The 23,889-nt window shown below is 47.1% G+C and overlaps 3 non-coding genes across 3 annotated transcripts; 1 reads left to right on the top strand and 2 right to left on the bottom strand.

The window, feature by feature from the left end:
• Window positions 1-327: 327 nt before the first annotated feature.
• Window positions 328-401, top strand: trnat-agu (transfer RNA threonine (anticodon AGU)). Its single transcript has one exon. It is a non-coding gene; the product is annotated as a tRNA-Thr (tRNA).
• An 11,297-nt stretch (window positions 402-11,698) lies between these two features.
• LOC140722623 (U1 spliceosomal RNA) lies at window positions 11,699-11,862 on the bottom strand. Its single transcript, XR_012097689.1, has one exon. It is a non-coding gene; the product is annotated as a U1 spliceosomal RNA (small nuclear RNA).
• Window positions 11,863-17,945: 6,083 nt separating this feature from the next.
• Window positions 17,946-18,109, bottom strand: LOC140722297 (U1 spliceosomal RNA). Its single transcript, XR_012097575.1, has one exon. It is a non-coding gene; the product is annotated as a U1 spliceosomal RNA (small nuclear RNA).
• Window positions 18,110-23,889: the final 5,780 nt, after the last annotated feature.

Raw genomic sequence — 23,889 nt, 5'->3', positions numbered from 1 at the left:
CCTTCCCTTTCTCCTATGGTCCACTCTCCTCAGATTCCTTCCTCTCCAGCCCTCTTCCTTTCCTACCCTCCTGACTTCACCTATCACATTCTAGCTATCCTCCTTCCCCTCTCTCTATCTTTTTATTCTGATGTCTTCCCCTTTCCTTTTCAGTCCTGAAGGAGAGTCTCGACCGGAAATGTCGACTGTTTATTCATTTTCAACGATGCTGCATGACCTGCTGAGTTTTTTCAGCATTTTGTGTGTGTTGCCTCTTCAACTGCTTGCAATACCTGCACATTTGCATTCAGAGACTGGGGTACTGAAACTGAACTGGAGCTCTGTGCTGGTGCCATGGCTTAGTTGGTTAAAGCGCCTGTCTAGTAAACAGGAGATCCTGAGTTCAAGTCTCAGTGGTGCCTGCAAGATGTGAAATGTTTTGTTACTAATCCACAACAGTATCCATCATGGGCTGTTTTCAATTAGCAGACCAAACTGCACTGGGTGGCACAATGGTGCAGTCTGTAGACCCATCAATACCAGAGACCCAGGCTTACTCTGACCTCCAGTGCTGTCTGTGTGGAGCTTGCATGTTCTGTCTGTGACCATGTGAGTTTCCCCAGATGCTCCAGTTTCCTCCGAACATCTCAAAAGATGCATGTATCGGTGGTTGTAAACTGTGCATAGTGGTAGAATCATGCCCTGAGGTGGGTGGTAGAATCTGGGGGAGTTGGGAAAATGGGTCCCTTTATACAGCAGCACTTTGTAATCCTTCACTATTTAAATAATCCTCACCTCCCTGCTTTTCCTATGAAACATTTTCCACACTGCACCACATCTACCACCCATTCAACTTTAAGGTTATGTGGAAGCATCTTTGCTTCCTCCTTACAATTCACCAGTTTTGTGGGGCTGTCAAATTTAGAAACATTGTGTAACCCTCAGGTTTAGCCAGCATGCCTTTGTCTAGGGGAAGACAGCCTCTGACCCAGCCAAACTGAGAAATCTCATTGGTGTGGATGATGCATGATGTATTGCCCGGTTACAAATCTGAACTGCAAAATATCAGGCAGTACACCCATCTGCAATTAAACGATTGAATTTTATAAATCTTAATCTGACTACAGGGTTAGTAAAAAAATAAAAAGGAAAAGGGCCCAGTTTAATGAAACAGTCTAATATGCACATTGGAGCTCATGGTTCCATCCATTTGTTCCCCATCGAACTCCTCTGAGCGATGCTGACCATCGGACCCTCGCTCCAAGTCCATTCCATCCGTCGGTCGACCAACTCTCTCCATTTGTGTCTTCTCTCTTCATCTCTCACCGACAAAAGACCATGAAATGCCTGGTCTTAGACCACAAGAAAAAACAACATGCCTGTCATTGGATGGCACACATCCCAAAGCCCCCATTATCTCCAGTCATAACCCAAACACTGCTGCTACTGGGAAGCCATTACATTCGCAGGGAAACATAACAGGGAGGCCATACAGTAACAGTGAAACCTTACAGCGCGTTACAACTGCATTTAGCACCCCCCATTCAATCCCTGTCATACTTTGTGACATCCAAGGCCCAAGCACTGACAATTATGGGGCCCACCCTGTGAAGACCCCATTTATTACTGTTGTCACCTTTGCATCCTTATGACATTTCAGAGACCCAGCAGGTTCTGTGTCAGCAAATGTGAGGATTATCTAAATCATGTGCTGAGTACTGAAGACCTGTGCTGACCAACTGGCTGATGTATTCATGGATATCTTCTTCCTCTCGCTCCAGCAGTGTGTGGTACCCACTTGCTTTAAGCAAGCTTCAATTGTACTGATGCCCAAGAAGAACATGGTAACCTGTCTCAATGACATTCTCCCAGTGGCACTTACATCCACAACAATAATGTGATTTAAGAGGCTGGTGTTGAAGCCTATCAGCTCCTGTCTGAGTGACGACTTGGATCTGCTCCAGTTCACCTACCGAAGCAACAGGTGTCATGGTTCCAGTTGGCTGTTCCCCTTTAATGCCTGTTTCTCCCTGATTATGCCAAAATTTCAGTCATAAGATTTCCAATTACTGCTAGTTTACTTAATTACAGTACACCTGGTTTTCATCAGAGACTGTGGAGTAAGTACTGGCGTCACTATCACAAGTTGCCAGTTTGTTGGTCTATTTTTGTGTGATACTTTGTTCCCTTGTCCAATTAGAACCATTTGTTCTAAGTTCCACTCTAGTTTCAAGATAGTCCCTGTAAATCCCGTCTCCTTGTCAAGATTCCTCCGGTTTGCTGTTCTACGTTCACATCTATGCCAGCCTCCCCAACTCAGTCCTGCACTTGGGTTCTCCTCAGTCTCCCCGTGCAACAACAGGTCTGCAGCAGATATCACCTCATTGGCTCTTCACACCACCCTGGATCATCTGGACAGCAAAGATGTATACATCAGGATGCTCTTTATTGATTACAGTTCAGGACTTAACACCATCATGCCCTCAAAACTAATCAGTAATCTCCAAGACCTGGGCTTCAATACACCCTTGTGCAAATGGATCCTGGATTCCTTCACTTGTAGACCCCAGTCAGTTTGGATTGTCAAAAACATCTCCTCCACAATCTCCATCAGCACAAGAGCACTGCAAGGATGTGTACTCAACCCTCTCCTCGACTCCCTTTACACCTATGACGGTGTGGCTAAGTACAGCTCTAACACCATGTACAAGGTTGCTGATGACACCACTGTGGTGGGCTGTATCAAAGGGAGTGATGAATCAGCCTACAGGAAGGGATTGAAAATTTGGCTGAGTGGTGTAATAACAACCACCTCTCATTCAATGCCAGTAAGACCAAGGAACTGATTGTAGGCTTCAGGAGAGGGAAACCAGAGGTCCATGGGCCAGTAATCACCAGAAGATCAGAGATGGAGAGGGTCAGTAACTTTAAATTCCTGAGTGTCACTATCTCAGAGGACCTGTCCTGGATCTATCATATAAACACAATTGTTACGAAAGCATGACAACATCTCTACTTCCTCAGGTCTGCAGAGATTCAGCATGTCATCAAAAACCTTGACAAACTTCTCTTGTTATGTGGTGGAAAGTGTGCTGACTGGCTGCATTACAGCCAGGTATGGGAACACCAATGCCTTTGAGCAAAGTATTCTGCAAAAGGTAGTGGATTCAGCCCAGTATATCACGGGTAAAACCCTCCCAACCATTGATCACATCTACATGAAACGTTGTCAGAGAAAAGCCAGCATCCATCATCAAAGATCCTCACCACCCAGGCCATGCTCTTTTCTCACTGCTGCCATCAGGTAAAAGGTACAAGAGCCTCAGAATTTGTATCACCAGGTTCAAGAACAGCTACTACCCCTCAACCATTAGGCTCTTGAACAAAAGGGGATAACCACATTCATTCTACTTCCTGTGTTCCCACAAACATTGATCTCACTTTAAGGACTCTTTATCTTGTTATTTCATGCTTTCGTTATTTATTGCTATTTATTTATATCTGCATTTGCACAGTTTGTTGTCCATTGATCCTGTTTACAGTTACTATTTTATAGATTTGCTAAGTATACCAGCAGAAAAAGGATCGCAGGGTTGTATGTGGTGACATGTATGTACGCTGATAATAAATTTTACTTTGAACTTTGAAATCAGTGTGAATTTACTGTCATAATCCCAGGGAAGCAGGGAGAAGCTGTTTAGAAAGAGACGAAGAGATGAAGAGCTTTGTTGAAGATATTGAATCATGTTTGATGAGGTAACTAGGGAGAAAGGGTTTCCAGCAGCAATGGAGTCGGTCTCTGGACATCATTCTTGGAAATCGAAACACACAAATCTGCAGAAAATACCAGCGAGGTAATTTAAAAGTATGACCTCATCACTGGACCTGAAACATAAACTTCATCCACTCTGATGCTGCCTGACAAGCTGAGCATTTCCTGCGGTAACATGACACAGTTAGTTTACTGGAAATTGAACCAATGCAGATACAAGGTAACATTTTCTTTCAAAAAATAATTGAACATTTGCCTGGAGAGATAAGTAGGGGAAACAATTAATTGGACAATTAATTGATATCCTCAAGAGCTCCTGAGGCTCTTTCAGCATTACCTCTTTCATCCACTACCTACCTCACTCACAGTCATGTCCTCTTGCCCCAAACATAAACTGTATTTGAGAAAGTTAATTTAATCATTAGATTAAATAGATTTGAAAAAGTGCATATAATGGGAGTAACTGCCTCTAGAAACACAGTAACTTTGAGAAGCAATTGGAAATTGCTCTTAGGAGCAGAGGCATGGAGAAGGAGCTAGAACAAAGGTTGAATTTTGAGGTACACCTATGATCACACAGAAAGATGAGTTAGGGTCAAAGAGATAAATGCCTCCTGTCCCTGTTTCTGTGTTTCCATATCACACAGCCGGGGAGATAGGGTGATCAGAGACAAGACAGCCTAATTCCTTCTCCATCACTGAGCCACAGAGAGTGGGTGGAGAGAGTGAGGGGGGATCAATCTCACCCACTGGAATGTTCTGCAGATGCCAAGTCACAGAAAGGAAGTCTGTGAACCAAGAAACAGGGTGAAAGATGCCAAAGGTCACACTGTCAGGGTCTGTTGAGGAGGGGTGACTGACCCAGAGCATCAATGAGACCCACTTCTGCCCACAGGACTGCTTTCCCCATGGTGCCCGTCCTGTGTGGATGCATTCAGCAGGTCTGCAGTACAACAACAGTGCAGGTATTGGGGTGTGGGTCCTGGGTGTTCACAATCTGTATCCAAGTTTGGCCGAGGGCACCAGATATCTGTTCCCAAGTTTGTTCACAGTGTAAAACCTGGTGTGGTAATGAGTGGGGTGGAGGGTGTAAGGAGGCTTCAGGGGAGTGTGGACAAATGGGGTGAGTGGGAGAGAACAAGTCCAATGGAATGTGGAACAATGTGGGATTGTCCGCTCTGGACCCACAGAACAGACTGCAGAATGCTCTTTAAGTAGAGAGAGAAGGTGCTGTTAATGCTCAGAGGGAGCGGGGCTGCCTGTACGCAGTCACTAAGACCAACATGCAGGTGCAACAGGGCATTATGGGGGTAAATGGTTATTATGAGAGGATTTAATACAGGAGTAACCATGTCTTCAGGCATTTGTACAGCACCTTGGTGAGACCACACCAGGACTACTGTGGACAAGCTAGACTACTTGTGTAAGGGAGGATGCACTGGGTATAGAGGGAGTGTGAAGAACGTTCACAAACTGGTCCTGTGGATAGGGATTTGCAGGGGTGCATTGCTGCCGGAGTTCACTGGAGTGCAGCTCCGGCACCTCTGTAAAAAAAGTCAAAATAAATTAGTGGGGAATTTAACAGTGACCGCATATTAAATAGAGGGAATTTTATGGAAAAGGTGGTTGGGGAGAGGGGATGGTGGCTGGTGGGGAAAATACAACTAATAACATTAGGATAGGATATTTGATCATTTTTGGTGAAAGCCTGGAGCCGTGACTGTTTTTTATTTAGGTATTTGTGAAATTTGCCCTCACTCGACCCGTTGTTTTCCCAACATACCCTGCTGTAGCCTCCCGCCATCTCACAGATCCTCAGTCTCCCTCCAGCCGAGGGATGACTGTACACAAATGTGAGTATCTTTCCACTGTTTCCAATGGGTACCATTGGATTCCAGGTAGGAGCTATATTAAGCAAGGAATGAACATCGAAACCTACGGTCAAAAGTTGAAAATAATGAAAGAAAAATTCACTGCTCACTTATCTTTGGCCTGATTTTGATGAAATATTCAAGGTAATCACCCAGACCCCTGTTCTACACCTTGATAAAGTGAATTTAGTTTTTTTTTACAAGCCAAATGGAAAAAAAACATTTCTAGGCTATAAGCTAGTTTTACGTCATTTCAACTATCATTAATAGGGGATCAACCCCTTGGCCTCGCTCCACCAACTGTAGTTGATTGGAAAGAAGCTCTTTTTCTCTTTGTGTTGATAGGAAAAAGAGTAATTTAGTGAGGCAATGAATGAGATGAAACACATTTCCAAATGTCCCAAATGGTTGCTCTCCTCCCGTTTACACTTGTCACTTCCAAAATATATTTTTTATTTGTATAGATACGATAATAATTTATGTAAAGATTCAAGTTTCTTTAACTTTTTATATATTTAAAGACTAAACAGGATCGTTATTGGTCTAACCATGTAATACCCGATGTGTGAGGATATTGTGAGCATCAACGCTCACAGGTACATTTCCTGTCCAACTATTTGTGTCAGAGAAACGGTACGAGGCAGAGTTGCCAATCTACCACTTTTGATACTAATATTCAGCAATGTTCGTGGCTTTAGCAATAGTCCATTAGACGTTCTTTTTTCATACTTGATTACTTTGTTCCAATTTAGGTGGCTAAAAGTGTAAAAAAGCTTATTTGCTTTATTTCTGTTATTTTTATGCCTGCTTAGGAACACCGCTAAGTGCTGTGGGCCCTGCTGTCTGCTCTGACTCAGTCCTATTAGTACGGTTACATCTGTGGTGGTCGTGGATTACTCGCTAATGCAAAAGTAAATTTTTCTCACTAACAACCCTATGGCTACTAAGCAAACAATGTTAACTTCTTCCTTCCGTAAACAAGCTGAGGAGTGTAACAAGAATAACGTACAAGAGACTGATAACAGTAAAAGTGACAAAAGCTGTGTTTCAAGCAACAACACACACAAAATGCTGGTGGAACACAGCAGGCTAGGCAGCATCTATAAAGAGAAGCACTGTCAATGTTTCGGGCCGAGACCCTTCGTCAGGACTAACCGAAAGGAAAGATAGTAAGAGATTTTTGAGCTGTGTTTCGCCTGCTTCTAGTTCAAATTCTCCAACTGGCTCCAAATACAGTTCCAAAAGTAATGGTCCTTCAAAGTCAGGCTTGTATCCCTTGTACTCGGGTGTTTGGACTGAAGAAATGTGGAAGAAAAAGAAGGAAACTTATCTCTGGTTGGACTTCAAGGATGATAAACTTGGGTGTAAAGTATGTGCAACTGCAAACCAAAGCAATCTGACACTTCACTTCTAAGGGTTTGAGGCTGTCAAATGAATGGCAGATGTACCAAGTATCCTATTATGGAGCCGATCGAAGTACACGCTTGGAGTCTCTCAGAAAAAAAATGTTGATCACAAACTATTAAAAGCTCACACTGCTGCTCTAAGTGTTGAAAATATAGCAAGTGAAGATGCCATATTTTTCTTTATTGCTTGATAATTATATTTATGATAATTAGTGAGTGCAACCGTGCAATACTTTGCATATTATTAAATTAAGTATTATATGTTTTGTTTTACCAGTTATACACTGAAATGTAGTGATAGGCTATAATCTTGTTAATGTCTTAACTATCACTATATTTGTGTGGAGCTCTGGAATTCATACACTTCTTTCATCTTGGTTTAGTGCTTGACATTATAAGAAGCCCTAAGTTCATGGCTTAAGGTGGAAGGAGTCAATTTTAGAAAACCTAGCAATTATCTGAAACAGAAATTACCACAAAAGTTATTAACTTCAAACTTTCTGCATAATCACTCAAAGAGTTAAACTGCACGTGCATGTAACAAGAGCTGTATAGCATAAGGCCTTCTACCTTGGGTCACGAACTTATCAATCACCCCTTGTACAGCTCCGGCACCTAAAAAATTGGCACTGCACCCCTGGGGATTTGCCATATGGGGAGAGATTCAGTCGTTTAGGTCTGTACTCTCCAGAATTTAAGAGAATGAAATGGGGTCTTGCTGAAAGGAACAAAATTCCAACAATCTGGACCAGGGAGGGTGAAGAGCCTAGAACCAGAAATCAGGATCACAGAAATCTCACAATGGGGTAAGCTCTTCAGAACTGAGATAGAAGAAAGTTGTTCACCCAGACTGTGATGTATCTGAGGAATTCTGTTGTCCTGGGGGCAATGCAGGCTCAGTCACTGAGCTCAGTGAACGTGATATTAGTACATTTCTGGATTTAAAATAAATTGGGATATGAGATTGAGCAGGAAAATGGCACGAAGTTAGTAGGCTCAAATGCCAGCTATAAATGCACTGATGACATGTTGTTGCCAGGATCTCAGATGTGACAAGGGTGCGTACAGGGGTGAGGCAGATCAGCTGGTTGAGTGATGTTGCAACAACAACCTTGCATTTAATGTTAGCAAGATGGAGGAATCGACATGGGCTTCAGGAAGGAGAAATCGGGGAACACACACCGGTCCTCAACGAGGGGTCAGCAGTGGAAAGGCTGAGCAGCTTCAAACTCCTGGGTGTCAACATCTCAGAAGATCTATCCTGGGCCCATCATATCAATGCACTCATTGCTGTTCCATTTTTGATTTTACTTCAGTATTCTTCAATCACATCAGCTTGCCTCAGAATTTATATTTTCCCCAAATACCGTGCAGCAATCTACTGCGACCTCGTGCGTACTTCAGACCAGGGAGCGCGGGAAGAACCCACGCAGTCACAGGGAGAACGTGCAAACTCCACACGGACAGCACCGCAGATTGGGATCCAATCCCTGTCTCTGAAGCTGGCATGAGCATTAATTTCTCAAACTTCCGGTAACCACGCCCCTCTATGTAATCGGAATGTCATAGAGCATACGGAAAGCGTTGATATGGAATTGAAAGAACGAAAAGGCATCGCAAGCTTTATTCGTGGAAATATTTTGTAATGAATAAAGTTTATTTTGTTAAAATTACTCCTCAACATCAACACGAGCCCAAGAAAATAAATTTGTTCAAATAAAAAATATCTACGATGATCATAACCGTTCAATGCCTTTCCATTCTTTACAAGCGCGGTCAATGCTTTCCATACTGTTCTAGCACAGCTGCCACTCTGGGCTTTTGTATCAAATTCTACAATAATTGAGGGGCTTCCTCTCCGTACCCAGCTCCTCCCTCTTCATTAGCAGAAGATCCCTACGCCATGGCCTTTACCCACCTTGCGGAGACTGCACCAGGCTTAGCACGCACTCCGGCAGCCTGGAATGAGCTGCAGGATTCTCCCACCGGCATCTCGGTGTGCTGGTGGATCAGGCCGACCAATGAGAGCCTTTCACCGAGTTGGTCAGCAGATCTGCCAGCAAGCACTTGTTGTTTGTCTCGGTGTGCGTCCCTGGGAACAGCCGGCAGATCAGAGAGTCCTCTGTCACGCAACTGCTCGGGACGAAATGCAACACGCCCCTTTCAGGATGAAACGCGCCACAGACCCTTTCATCTTTCTCCGCGCCCTCTTCGCAAACCCACCGTCCCCAACGAGGTGAGCTAGCCATCCCGCGGGCTGCCAGTTGTGGGAATGATGCGCCAGGTATGCAAGAAGGATTTCACCTGAGGAGTGAGGAGCTCTCACTGGCAGTCAGGCGAGATCCTGGTGCCTGTTAGTGAGGCCTGGCGACCAGTCATTCCACCAGAAGGTCTGGACAGTCTCTTCGGGAAAACCCTGTCCTACAGTGTCCATGGAGTTGTCCTGCAGTTTCGGCAGGACGTTCCGTGCTGACCATTGTATGATGGTTTTCTGGTCAAAGTGTATTGTTCTGGAAGAAAATTTCAGCGTAGGACAGGTAGTGCATCACCGTCCAGCTGACTGGGATGTTGTGCGACAGCGGGACCAAAACCACCCTTCATCGCAAAACCGGTGACTGGTAGATCCTCGGCAGACCGTGACACTGGGTGCCCGCGTATTCAAATTCCACACACAGCCTGAGGCCACCTCACACACCAAAGTGAGGGAAACATCGGGTAGTTTTTGCGCTCATTGTCCAGGGACATGCATTGTGACCCGCCTGTCCCGTCCCATCTTGGACCACTAGATGAAACTGAAGACAGTTTGTGTCTTTCCCAAGCTGAGGGAGTGGGGAATGGGTCACACCTGCGCCAACACAGCAGCTCTGAGGGCACCTCACACCCGATGAATTGGTCCTTCCCGGTTATGGATAGAGAGCGCACTCCCCACACCCGATGAATAGGTCCTTCCCGGTTATGGATAGAGAGCGCACTCCCCACACCCAATGAATAGGTCCTTCCCGGTTATGGATAGAGAGCGCACTCCCCACACCCGATGAATAGGTCCTTCCCGGTTATGGATAGAGAGCGCACTCCCCACACCCGATGAATAGGTCCTTCCTGGTTATGGATAGAGAGCGCACTCCCCACAGTCCAAATTTCAGTGCACTCCAGCCAATTCTTGTTGCAAGCCTCGGCCACTCCGAAAACCATACCAGGCACCTTCAGGTAATTGGAGCTGCTGGTTAAGGGGGCCACTGGGTCGGTCAGGTCAGTAGACGAAGACTATGGTTTTGCTCAATCTGGGAACAGGCCGGATCTGAACACAAAATGATTAAGCCGTCCATGTAGAGGGAGGATTTCGCTTGGGTCCTGCCACTGCCCGGCAGCGTTACGCCTCCTACGCTCTCGTCCTCCGTGATGGCTTCGGAAAAACGTTCTATACAGCACCCAGACAACACGGGGATTGGGCAATCCTGCCTGACTCCAGACTTGATGGAGAAGCTATCTATTTCCCTCCCACTGCTTTGGACTGGACTACAGATGTCTGTGTAGAGCAATTGGATCCAGTTCCTGATTTCCTCCCCAAATCCCATTTCGGAGAGTACGTCCATCACGGAGAAGGCTTTCTGCTGGCCCACGCTGACCGTGAGGGTGTCCCTCAGCAGCACGAGGCTGCCAAAGATTTTCCTGCCAGATACAGCACAGGTTTGTTCCGGGAGCATCACCTTTCCCAGAACAGACTTGACTCTGTTGGCGATGGTCCTGGACAGGATCTTATAGTCCACATTCAGGAATGAAATCGGATCCTAATGATTGACGTCATCCCTTTCCCCTTTCTGTCTGTAGATGAGGGTAATGGTGCCTTTCCTTGTGGGAGAGTCCTTCAGGCTGGCAGCTGAACGCAGAGCATTGTACCAGACCAGCAGGTCTTCATCCATCCTGTCCCACCGAGCCGAGTACAACTCAGCCGGCGAGCTGGTGCGTCCGGGACTTCTAACCGCATCAAAGGAATGGATTGAGCCATTCAATCTTTATTTGTAACAGACGAGACTGAGCGGCGACCTTATAGAAAGTGCTTATTATTATATGAAGCATGGATAAGGTGCATGGCAACTTTACCCTAAGTATAAGAGAATCCAAAATTAAGGGGCATAGGTTCGGGTGTGAGAGGAAAGACGCCTGAGAGGTAATATTTTCACGCAAAAGGCGGTTAGTAAATCGGTTCCGGAAGCTGCAATAGCATACTATAAGAAGCATTTTCTTAGTTGCATGAAGAGGTGAAGCTCGGCGGGATGCGAGTATAACACGGGGAATTAGGACCAGCTGTGATGCCACTGAGGTCGGAAAGGATTGGCTGTCCAGAAGGGTAGGTATCCATTCTGTATTGCCTCTCCCCCTCTCCCCAGAATCAACGCTTTACCCACCCAGTTTGTTCACGGAGCAGCGGCACGGACTCACAGGGTCGATGCTCAGACCAAGCCCGGCCCTTGCGGACCCAACAGAGACCCTCTCTGCTTGGACTTAAGCATCTGCGGATTTTTTCACTCTTGTCTCTGCATCCTGCAGTGTGTGAAGTGGAATGAGAAACGGAAGAAACACATCGCATAGTGGAGCAATTCAACCGGCCTGGTGGGCAAAGCTGGATGGCTGTCGCTCAGCAAAGTTCATCACTGTTTTTCGTTTAATATCAGGGGAGAGCGCGAACGCAGTCCCCCACTACCACAAATTTTGCAGTCGAGTATCCCGCATTTGGGGACATCGCAGGCGTCAGCACACCCGGAGTGCAATGGGATAGCCTCGTCCTGGAATCTCGGCCTTTCTGATCACCGACGATTCCCTGCCAGGTAAGTATGTTTAGACATTTTTGTCACACTCAGCCAGCCATGCACATCACTCCTTAACATCAACACGACCCAGAATTTCAAACCTTACATTGCATTTCCTCAAAACAAATAGCCTACATACAAATGTACTGCCATGGATTATAATTCGCATCTTGTACGTTACTTACAGCCTCCAAATATTTCGCACCCGTTGCTTCTTTGCATATTTTCCATTAAAGGAAAGAGCCTGGCTCCCGCCTGCAGTTCCGAGGCTGCCCACTAGGTGTCACTGAACCTCCGCCCGCGACGGTTCTTTCATCCTCTGCTGGCGTGCGACTGGTTAATGTCCGCGGCTCCCGTCCAGTCTCGGCCTCGTCCTCTTCAACAAGGAATTTTGGACTCTCACTATGTGCACGCAGTCTTAGTTGGCGCTCCAGCAATACAGCTGTGGCAAAGCCGGAAACTAGAGTGTATCAGGGTATTGAGGATTCAGTGAGGGAACGGATGAGTTGCGTATGCTATTGTGTCACCGGGAAGGGCTGATTTCAGGACTGATGAATTGAAGATCAGTGACCGTAATATTACGGAATTACATAAACCCCACTTAGACTCCGTTCCGTCTAAAGCTGGAAATGTAAATCTGAATAAGGACTGTGACAGGAATCAGAAGTGATCGCGGTCATTCACGCAGTAACAGTAATTCAGCAAACGTTCCCCATGGATGGAAATTGGAACAGTTCCATTGGTGTGGTGCCGCAAGGGATACTATTATGAACAGCGGCATTTTTATACAGTGAATTAATTACTTCTCAACAGTCTGGGTCCTCATGAACTTTATTGATAATAAACCCCATTCTGATTCTAATTCTGAAAAGCCGGGCAGCCACGCTGCAGGAGAGGGGTCAGATCTGTCCACGGGGGCAAGGATCGGACCCTGAAGCGGGTGGATGTGGTGTAGGAAGCGCCTTCCTGAAGGCAAAACGGTGAGTGACTCCGGAGGAAGATATGATCAGAGAGCCATGCGGTCCTGGTCCTGGTCTGCATCAGGACCGGGGGTGAAATGAGAAGAATCATTTCTGGAGGATCTGTGGGTGGGAGTGGGCGATGGACCGGGACCAGCGACACGGAAGACTGTAACATGGAAACAGTGAGCTGCTGGTCTCCCGCTCTTGTGTGTTGCAGGAACGACCTCTCTGTCCCTCGCAAGGACGAGAGAACCTGGCTGATACCAAAATGCTGCGACCCACTGTAGTTGTTCACGGATTCAAGATCTCTTCGGGGCTTTGCTATTGGTTGCATGGTGGGGGGGGGGGGGGGGAGGGGTCGTTGCTTTTGCTGGTGCAAGTTGGGGGAGGGTCAATGTTTCTGCTGTTGTTTTGCGTGGGGGGGCGCTTTGTGGTTCTGGTGTTTCTGTTGTTCGTTTCCTGTTTTTTTTCTCTGTTTCGTGGTGGAGTAAGAAGTTCAGGTTGCATGCTCAGATGTTAAATTGAACCATTGAACCAGACAACGAAGATCCGGCGGCAAGTCCGCGGCACCGAGTGGGTCAGAAACAGAGAAGACTCTCGGAAGGGAATCCGGCCCTTCGGCCCTGCTGGTCCCTGTCTGCTCCAGCGAGTCTCATTCGCCTGTATTTGATCGCATCCCTTTAAACCTTCCTTATCCATGTGCCTGTGCAAATACCTTTAAATACTGCAACTGAACCCACCTCCATCACTTCCTCCCGCAACTCATTCCATATACTCCCGTCTGTGTGAAAATGCTGACCCTCGGGTTCCCTTTAAACCTGGGGTTCCCAACCTTTTTAATGCCATGGACCAATACCATTAAGCGAGCTGTCCGTGGACACTGGATTGGGAACCCTTGATTTAAATATTTCCCCTCTTGGCCTTAAAACATTGCCTTTAGTTATGGATTCCCCTGCCCTGGGAAGTCCGTGTCCTTTCACCTTATCGATGTTCCTCCTGAGTTCATGAGGTCATCCCTCAGCCTTCTTCACTCCAGGGAAAACATTTCCAAACTATCCAGCCTCTGTCTTATACACAAGCCTTCCGGTCCTGATAACATAAATCTCATCTGCGCCTTTTTTTTTTAGTTTAATGCTATCCTCCCCAAAACTGGATAACCCAGGGTTCCGCTCTTTGAGGCGAGACAGAGCAGGAGGAACTACCGGGGGAGGGGTTGCGTTCCTACTCTGGGAAAATGTTACGGCAGTGCTCAGTCAGGGCAGAGTGGAGAACTCGTCTAGTGGAGCTATATGGGTGGAACTGAGGAATAATAATGGTAGGACTATTTTAACGGGGCATTATAGAACACCCAACAGCGCTGGATTTAGAGGAACAAATCTGTAAAGAGGTCACAGACACACACACACACACACACACACACACACACACACACACACACACACACACACACACACACACACACACACACACACACACACACATATATATATATGAGATCTGAATAATGTTGATAACTGGCCAACAAATTTACGGATGACACCAAAATTAGGGGCATAGTAGACAGTGAGGAAGACCATCGGAGCTTGTAGCGAGATCTGGACCAGCTGGATAAATGGACTGGAAATGGCAGATGGAATTTAACGCAGACAAGTGCGAGGTGTTGAACTTCGATAGGACCGAGCAGGGTAGGCCTGACACAGTGAGCGGTAGAGCACTGAGGAGTGTGGTGGAACAAAGGGATCTGGGAATACGGGTCCATTACTCATCGGAAGTGGCGTCACAGGTATATACTACCGTAAAGAAACCTTTTGGCACATTGGCCCTCATAAATCAAACTACTGAGTACAGGATGTGATGTTAAAGTTGTATAAGACGTTAGTGAGGCCTGATTTAGAGAATGTGTGCAGTTTTGGCCACCTACCGACAGGAAAGATGTAAATAAGGTTGGAGGAGTACAGCGAAAATTTACAATGCAGGGACTGGATAGTCTGAGTATATGGAAAGATTGTATAAGTTAGGGCGTTTTTCTTTGGAATGTAGAATATTTGGTAGAAATTTTATAAGAAGCATATAAAATTATGAGGGTTATCGACAACTCAAGGACATGGGTTAAGGGTGAAAGGTGAAATGAGTAAGGGGAACATGGTAGGGGGGACATCTTCATTCAGAGGGTCGTCAGGGAGTGGAATGAGTTACCAGTGCAAATGGTGCATGCGAGCTCCATTTCAAAATTTAAGAGACAAAATAAACATTATTCATAATAAAAATAAATATTTAGAAGAATAAAATGTGCAATGCATTTTCATTCTTATATTCACATATATTCCGTTGCGTAGTGCTTAGTTACAAACAAATAGCACTATTTCCACATGTCGACTGCTGGGGTGGTACACTGCTGCGATAAACCAGGGGCTCCCTCGCCCCAGCCGACCCCTCCCTGCCCAGTACTGGAAGAACCCTAGGTGTGGCCCTACCCCACCGAGCGCTTTTTGCGCCACTGCGCCGAGCGTCAGTGCGTCCCCTCGTCACGTACACCGTAGCTTGGAATATACTGATCGGCAGTCTTCATCGATCATCTTGATGTCCAGGAAAACCAACAAGTTTCATGGAATGCCCTCCCAGGGGTGGGGCTAGAGGCTGATAGATTAGGGAGATGGGCATGCGCGTGATAGAAATGTGGAGGACCACGCAGGCGGGAGGGGTTATATAGATCATAGACTAGTTTATAACATGGGGACAACATCGTCGAGCGAAGGGCCTGTAGTGTGCTGTACTGGTGCTTGCTCGAAGGTTCGATCAGTCAAAGGGCGTTTTTCACTGAGTTGATGATCTTCCAGCACAGTTGGTGTTCCTTTCCCCATGTGTCCCTGGGATCAGCCCGTAGATCAGAGCTCTCTTTTGCACAGGTTTTCAGGATGAACCGCGACATAGGTCCTTGCTTCTTTCTCCACACCCTCTTTGCAAACTTTACCAAGAGGTGAGCGACCCTCCTACAGACCTCTCTGGAGAGCGCGCGGTCGGAGAGGTGCTCCGGGCACGCAGGAAGGATTTGACTGGGAGGGGCCCTCTAACCACCGGCCAACAAGGCCTGGGTGCCTGTTGGTGAGATGTCTCGGTGTGGTATTCAGCCAGATGGTCTGGACAGTCTGCTAAGCGACACACCCTACTTCTCCGTCTCGTGCGGCGTCTCAGAATCAGAATCAGCATCGGGTTTGATATCACCGGCATACGTCGTGAAAGCTGTTGTCTTTGCGACAGCAGTACAATGCAATGCGTAACTATAGAAAAATGTGAATATATATATATATATATATATAGTTAAATTAAATAAGTAGTGGAAATAAAAAAATAATAAAAATGTAGTGAGGTAGTGTTCATGGATTAAATGTCCATTCAGAAACCAGATGGCAGAGGAGAAGAGGTTGTTCCTGAGCCATTGAGTGTGTGCTGCACGCTTCTGTACCTCCTTCCAGGTCGCAGCAGTGAGAACAATGCATGACCTGAATGATGGGAGTCCTTAATGATTTTTTTAGTCATCCATCGCTCCTTGAAGATGTCCCCCGAGATACTCGAGAGGCTGGAGCCCATGATGGAGCTGGCAGTTTACAATTCTCTGCACTTTTCTTCGATGTAATGCTGTAGCCCCCACCCCCACACCGGACGGCGATGCAGTCAGTTAGAATGCTTTCCACGGTACATCTGTAGAGATTTGCGAGTGGTTTGTTGACATACCAAATCTCCTCAAACTCCTAATGAAGTACAGACGTTCTTGCCTTCTTTGTAGCTGCATCGATATGTTGTGTCCAGGTTAGCTCCTCAGAGATATTGGCACCCAGGAACTTAAGAATGCTCACTCTTTCCACCTCTGATCCCTCGATGAGGACCGGTTGTTGCTTTGACACCACTCAACTAGCTGATACATCTTGCTCCTGTACGCCTTCTTGTCACCGTCTGAAATTCTGCCAACAATGGTTGCGTTGTCAGCAAATTTATAGATGGCATTTGGGTTGTGCCTACAAGCTAACGCTTTTCCATTTATACATGCATGTTCAATGTTTTACTTACTGTTCTAGTACTTCACCCACTCACGTGGCACTCTATTTAATCAAATACTACAATAATTGAGGGCCTTCTTCTCCATCCCGATCCCTCCCTCAGAGGAGAAGAACTCTGCACCGTGGTCTTTCCCCAACGAGTTGCACCAAGCTGCAATGCGTCCTTCTGTACATCTGCACACTGGCATAAACCAGTGGCAGAGTCCTTCCTGATGTGCTGGTAGAATAATAATTTTCGGGCCGACCTAAGAATGACTTTCACCGAGCCGAGTTGGTAATCTACCAGAAGCAATTTATATTCGTCCCCGTGTGCGTCCCAAATTCACTCAGCTGCTGCTGGAATGAGATGTGACACAAGACCTTCCAACATTCTTCACATATCCCCAGTCTCCCAGCCGGTTGTGAGAATAATAATGCCATTCCGAATATGTGTGGAGCAGGTTAAGACCTACAAGTATCTGGGAGTACAGTTAGACGAGAAGCTAGACTGGACTGCCAACACAGATGCCTTGTGCAGGAAGGCACAGAGTCGACTGTACTTCCTTAGAAGGTTGGCGTCATTCAATGTCTGTAGTGAGATGCTGAAGATGTTCTATAGGTCAGTTGTTGAGAGCGCCCTCTTCTTTGTGGTGGCGTGTTGGGGAGGAAGCATTAAGAAGAGGGACGCCTCACGTCTTAATAAGCTGGTAAGGAAGGCGGGCTCTGTCGTGGGCAAAGTACTGGAGAGTTTAACATCGATAGCTGAGCGAAGGGCGCTGAGTAGGCTACGGTCAATTATGGAAAACCCTGAACATCCTCTACATAGCACCATCCAGAGACAGAGAAGCAGTTTCAGCGACAGGTTACTATCGATGCAATGCTCCTCAGACAGGATGAAGAGGTCAATACTCCCCAATGCCATTAGGCTTTACAATTCAACCGCCAGGACTTAAGAACTTTTTAAAAGCTATTATTAATGCTTTTTGAGATAGTGATTTAGATGCATATCATATTATTACTGAGTTAAGTATTGTATGTAATTAGTTTTGCTACAACAAGTGTATGGGACTTTGGAAAAAAAGTTGAATATTAATCTAGCTTTTGCCTGAACATTAGGGGAGAGCGCGAACGCAGTGCCCCACTACCATAAATTTTGTAGCAGAGTATCCCGCATTTGGGGACATCGAAGGCATCAGCACACCCGAAATGCAATGGGATAGCCGCGTCGCGAAACCTCAGCTCTCCTAATCACCGACAGTTTCCTGCCAGGTAAGTATGTTTAGATGCGATTGTCACACTCAGCCAGCCATGCACATCACTCCTTAACCTTAGTGCGAGTCACAATTTCAAACCTTTTATATTATATTTCCTAAGGACAATTCATCTAATCTAGCTCCATGTGTTATCTTTCAGATCTTGTAGCCTTTACACATAACTGCAGCTTTCAAGAATTTCGCACTGCACTTGATTGTGTATTTGCATATATTCCATAAAAGGAGACGACCGGAAAACTCACCTGCAGTTCTGAGGTTGCCCGCTAGGTGTCACATTATCCCGGGGTTTCATTCATCGGCATGTGACCGGGACCGGGATGAGATCTGTGGTTCCTGTCCGCTATCAGGTATCCATCACTGCTCTTCCTCTACTTAGACTGTAAGCCTCAGACTCTCACTGTGTACAGTCAATATCGGCTGGCGCTCCTGGAGGATGGCTGGGGTAAACTCGAGGAATTGGAGTGTCTCTGGTATTGAGGATTCAATGAGGGAACGGATCATTTGCATGTATTGTTGCGTCACTGGGAAGGGTTGGTTTGACGATTAGGGAATTGAGGAACAGTGACCATAATGTTACAAAATTAATGAAAATACTCACTATGACCCCGTTCTATCTAAAGCTGGGAATGTGCACTGTTAGTGATAGTACAGTAATGAGGGTAAACCGACCAGTCCAACAAAATGTTGCTTACAGGATGAAGATTGGGTTGAGGGTCACAATAGTTCCATTGGATCAAGTCCAGAGGGTGTGGAGACTCAGAGGATGTCGTTTTATTATGAACAGCGAACATTTTACACAATAAATAAACTACTTACGTCTGAATTAAATTGAGTGATGATAAATCTGATCCTAACACTAATTCTGAAAAGCAGGGCAGCCACACTACAGGAGAGGGTTCAGAGAAATGTATACAATATACATCGTGAAATGCTTTTTCTTCGCAAACATCCACGAAAACAGAGAAGTGCGCCAAAGAATGAATGACAGTTAAACTTGAGAACCCCACAGCCCACCCCCAGCTCAGCCCTCCCGCGCGTAAACGGCAGCGAGCAACTTCTCCCCTCTAAGTCTGAAAGCGCATCGTTACCGCCACCGAGCACAAGCGTGAGATAGACAATAGCAAAGACACAGACTTGCAGTTACCCCAAAGACTATCGCATTTCATTCGGCATTCGACAAACCACAGGTTCTCTCCCTCCCTAGTAAGGGAGAGGGAGGTGTCCCCCATTTTCACAACGAGCGGGGGACAGAACAATAACCCGCTGGCTTACGATGGTAGAAGTCCGTTTCGTAGCTTTTTTTCGAGCCCTGTGTCCGAAGATCGCAAAGATCCCGGGTCTTCGGGCCCACAGCGAAAGATTTTCCGGCCTCCCCGACGACACACGAGTCTCCTGCCGTGACCCCGACCTTCGATCCGCCCGCCCCCGGAGCCCCGAGATCTTAGGCTTCCTAATACGAGCGAGACTCTCAGGCCGAACCTTCGGCATGTCGGATAACGGCCAGTCCTGAAACCTCGAGAAAGAGTCCCATTCCCGCAGGAACAGAAGTCTGCGTGGAACTCCAGGTCGGGGTCCTCAAAAAGATGAATAGAGCTGTTTTGGAAGACGCAAGCAAAGGAGTCGCCATTTAGCGCCATCTTAACTCGACCTCCATCTTCCAGGGGACTGGAAAAGGGTCTGGGGGTGGGAGTGGGCGATTGACCTGGGCTAGGCAACAACGATCCGGCGGGAAATCCTCGGCTCCGAGCGGGTTAGAAGCAGAGAAGAATCTCGGAAGGGAAGCCGACCCATCGGCCCTCTCTTATACTCAAGCCTTCCAGAACCGGCGACATAAATCTTATCTGCACCCTTTCGAATTTACTGCTATTCTCCCCGTAGCTGGATGATCAGCTCTGTGCGTTCTACTCCAAATGTGGCCTCACTCACATCTTGTGTAGTTGTAACACGACATCCCAACTCCTGCCGCCAATACCCTGACAGAAAGTCAGAGTGCTTTCATTACCGCTTTCCCTACCTGTGTTGCCACTGCCGGGGAATTATGTGCCTGCCCTCCTCGGTCTCTCTGTTGTACAACTCTCTCTAGCGCTACCATTTACTGTGCGTCGTTCCTGCTCTCTCGAACTCCACATCCACCTTCTCCCATCCTCACTCCAGTAACCCCACGTCACCCACCCTCTGTTCACCGTTTTGGAACTTCGGGACCAAGGAAGCGTAGGGAGAGGGCATGATGAGATTGCCTGAAGTGTGATATTTTTAAACTAAAATCAATCGTATTCATAATAAAAATAAATATTTAGAAGGATAACCCATACATTTCATTCTCACGTTAACACACGATGTGTTACGCAGTGCACAATTACATTTCGTAGAAGAAATGTCACTGTTGCCGTATGTCACCTACCAAGGTACACGACTACAGTAAATCAGGACTCCCCCCCCCACCCCCACCCATGCCGGTCCCTCCCTGTCCAGTAGTGGAAAAACCCTAGAGGTGCTCTCCCCCCACCGAGCGCTTGCACCTGCGGTGCCTGCGCCGAGCGTCAGTGCGTCCCCTCGCCACGTACACCAGCAGCTTGCCATGTGTCAGCCGGCCAGCCGGCAGCATTCCTCCATCATGTCGATGTTCAGGAAAACCACGATGTCCACTGTGGTGGTAGAGGCAGACATAAGGGAGATTTATGAAACTTTTGGATAGGCACGTGCATGGTGGCAATATGAGGGGCTCTGTAGGAGGGGAATGTTAGATTGACCACAGACTAGGTTATAAGATCGGCAAAACATCGCAAAGCGAATGGCCTGTAGTGTGCTGTAAGTTTCAGTTAGTTCAAAGGGCGTCTTTCACCGAGTTGATGTTCTTCCAGCACAGTTGGTGTTCGTCTGGGTATGTGTCCCTGGAATCAGCCGGGGAGATCAGGGTCCTCTTTGACTCAGACAACTCTGCTGATTCCCGTCTCAGGTTCCGTGGAGCTGCACCGGGTTACCGGATCCACTCGGGATCTTCCGCCGCCTCCCCGCTTTCCTCGGGACTGTACGAGGTTGGCATTCGCTTCACTCTGCTTGTTCAATCTGACCATGCTTCACCCGACCTGGTGAACTGGCTCTTCGCCCTGCTCCTCTTCATGTTGCCCCATGCACGTGGAATTGGAACTGGGCTTGGTTTAATGTTGTCACACGTACCGAACTGCACTGGAAAACTTGCCCTGTTTACTGTTGATAGAGAACAATACATTACACAGGGCGTCAAGGTAAAACAAGCTAAAGCAATAACAGAGCGCCGCTGAAAGCGTTCCAGTGTAGAGAAAGTACACTGCAGGCAGAGAATAAGGTGCAAGATCCTGACGAAGGAGACTGTGAGATCAGGACGGCATCTTATCCTACAGGGAAAACAATAAATATTCTTCTAGCAGTGGGATGGAAGCTGGTCTTGAGCCTGGTGGTAGGTACGGTCTCGCAGGGTTTTGTATGATCTGCCCGTTGGGAAAGGGCGGGGGGGGGGGATTCTGAAATGGGTGGGGTCTTTGGCTAGTTTCGCTCCCTTACCGAGGGAGTGAGGTGTAGGCTGGGTCCACCGCGGAGAGGCGTTTTCCATGATTCTTCCACACATCCTGCCTCTCTCTGCACACTTTACACTGGCGCGTTCTCGGATCGCAGCCGCTCTGCTCTCTCCCCTTTATTCTTGTTTCTCCTCTGAGGGCGAAGGATGCTGAGTGTGTCGGTGTCGGTCAGTCGTTGTGACTCCCGACGGTCTCGATGTCTTGGTGTGACGGCCCACACTCTGCTCCTGTTTTTGTCGAGAGCCGACTGCTCGGCTCTAGCTGAACCCCCGCCCCTCGGATTAACACCATGGATTTATCCTGGGCCGTCTGAAATCGACTGGAATCGTATTCCTGCGGGTGCGCCTACTGACCCGGATTACTGTACCACTGTGTGGGGCCTGACAACGCACCTGCAGTTCTGACAAGAGCCACTAGGCGTCACCACCACAGATTTTAATTAATCGATTGCGGGCTTGTGACTGGGATTCTGCCCGCTTTCAAACCCCGCCACTGCTTCATCCTTTTCGTCTCGGACCACCAGGCCTTCACCGTGAGCAGACAGTCTCAGCTGGCGTTCTCCGGAGCTCGTAGCCGGCGTCACAGTGACAGAGAATTTATTGAGGGGTCGGGCAATCTGCATGTGCTGTTTTGTCAGAGGAATGGGTAAAATGAGGAACCGTGACCATAATATCACAAATTGATATCAATATGATTCTGTTCCGCCTAGAGCTGAGGACTTAAAGATCAATAAGGGTTGATGCGGGACTAAGTGGCCACGACCATTCGCGCACTGTTGTGAACAGTAATGCAGGTAGACTCACTAAGGCAACACGCTTCCTACAGTAATGTAGAGTAATAATTTTATCAAAATGCGTATACATTATCATATACTGCCATGGGATTCAGTATCTTGCAGGAGTTACAGGAAAACAATGAAACACAATAGAATAAACGAAAAAAAGACTGCGCATAAACCAAGACTGACAACCAATGTGCGAAAGAAGACAAATTGTGCAAATTAAACATAATACTGAAGATCTATGAAACGCTCTGGTTTCCTCGGCTGCGGAAGACAATCTCCGGTCCCGCCAAACGTGCGAGATTCAGACAGCTCGAACTCACCTCAAACCCCACTGTTTGTGTGGATGTTGTGTAATTTGCTACCTTGTTACGAATTCGTGCCACGAAATAACGGACAGTACACTGCACACAGTTAAAGGTATCACATTTATTGATCTTACTTAAGTAAAGGGTTAGTAAAGAATAACAGAAAGAAAAGGGCCCATTCTAATTAAACAGTCAAATGTGCACAGGTTTGGAGCTCATCTTGGACTTCTCTGTCACTCAGTCGCTGGGCCCTCGGTCAGTGTGAACGCCCACACCACCTTCCGAACGTCGCTTGCAATCCATCTCGAACAAACGGGTCTCCCACTGCTGTTCTATGCGAGCTGCTTGTTTCCCGCTTATGTTGGGGTTCCTGCCGAAGACAAGAGATGAGGTGGAATGTGTGCCATCCAATTAACGGGAGGTTTTTCTTGGAGAGGGACAATAAGGTTGGTCTTGGACTTTTGTTGATAGGGAGATGAAGAGAGAACACTCAGCGGGTCGGTCAGCATCTGCAGAAAGAGAAACGGTTAATGGTTCTGGTGCAAGACCTTTGTCATATCGGACACTAGTTGGAGAGCCTCAATGCGTGGACAGTCGCAGGGAGGGATGTCATGTAAAAATGAGTTCCGTCACGGAGTGTGGTAAAATTCCTGATTCTGGAGATCTTTGGAGACGAGACCACTCGGGGTATATAAAGATATAAATACGGTTTGAAGCAAATTGCGTTTTGAGACTCTGGGGAACCGGAACAGAGGCGGTGAGGTCTGTATTCGATCAGTGATGATCAGATTTAAGGCCAAATGGGCTGATTCTCTGCGCCTCGTACTTGCACTCCCTCCGCCTCAATCCACCCATCTCAGTATTGTTTATCCATCTTTTTGCCCCCCCGACTCCAACCCTTCCACCCCCTAGCTCAACCTGCCCGAAATCCTTAACTTTCCCTCAGTTCATCACTTACCTTTGCCTCACCCCTCCCCTTCTCTTCTTTATGCTGGAGATTTCCGCTCTTCACTCGCTCCTGATCCTGAAGGTCTACAAATTGCTGAACAATCACCCATTCTCCCCGCCCGCCCCCACCTGTACTGCTTGATCCGGATCCGAATCAGAATTAGAATCAGATGCAGATTTTATATCGCTGGC

This window comes from Hemitrygon akajei, chromosome 2 (assembly GCF_048418815.1).
Source record: "Hemitrygon akajei chromosome 2, sHemAka1.3, whole genome shotgun sequence".
Lineage (NCBI taxonomy): Eukaryota > Metazoa > Chordata > Chondrichthyes > Myliobatiformes > Dasyatidae > Hemitrygon > Hemitrygon akajei.
Note: the sequence above shows the minus strand (reverse complement) of the source record. Positions and strands in the feature narration are given on the sequence as shown.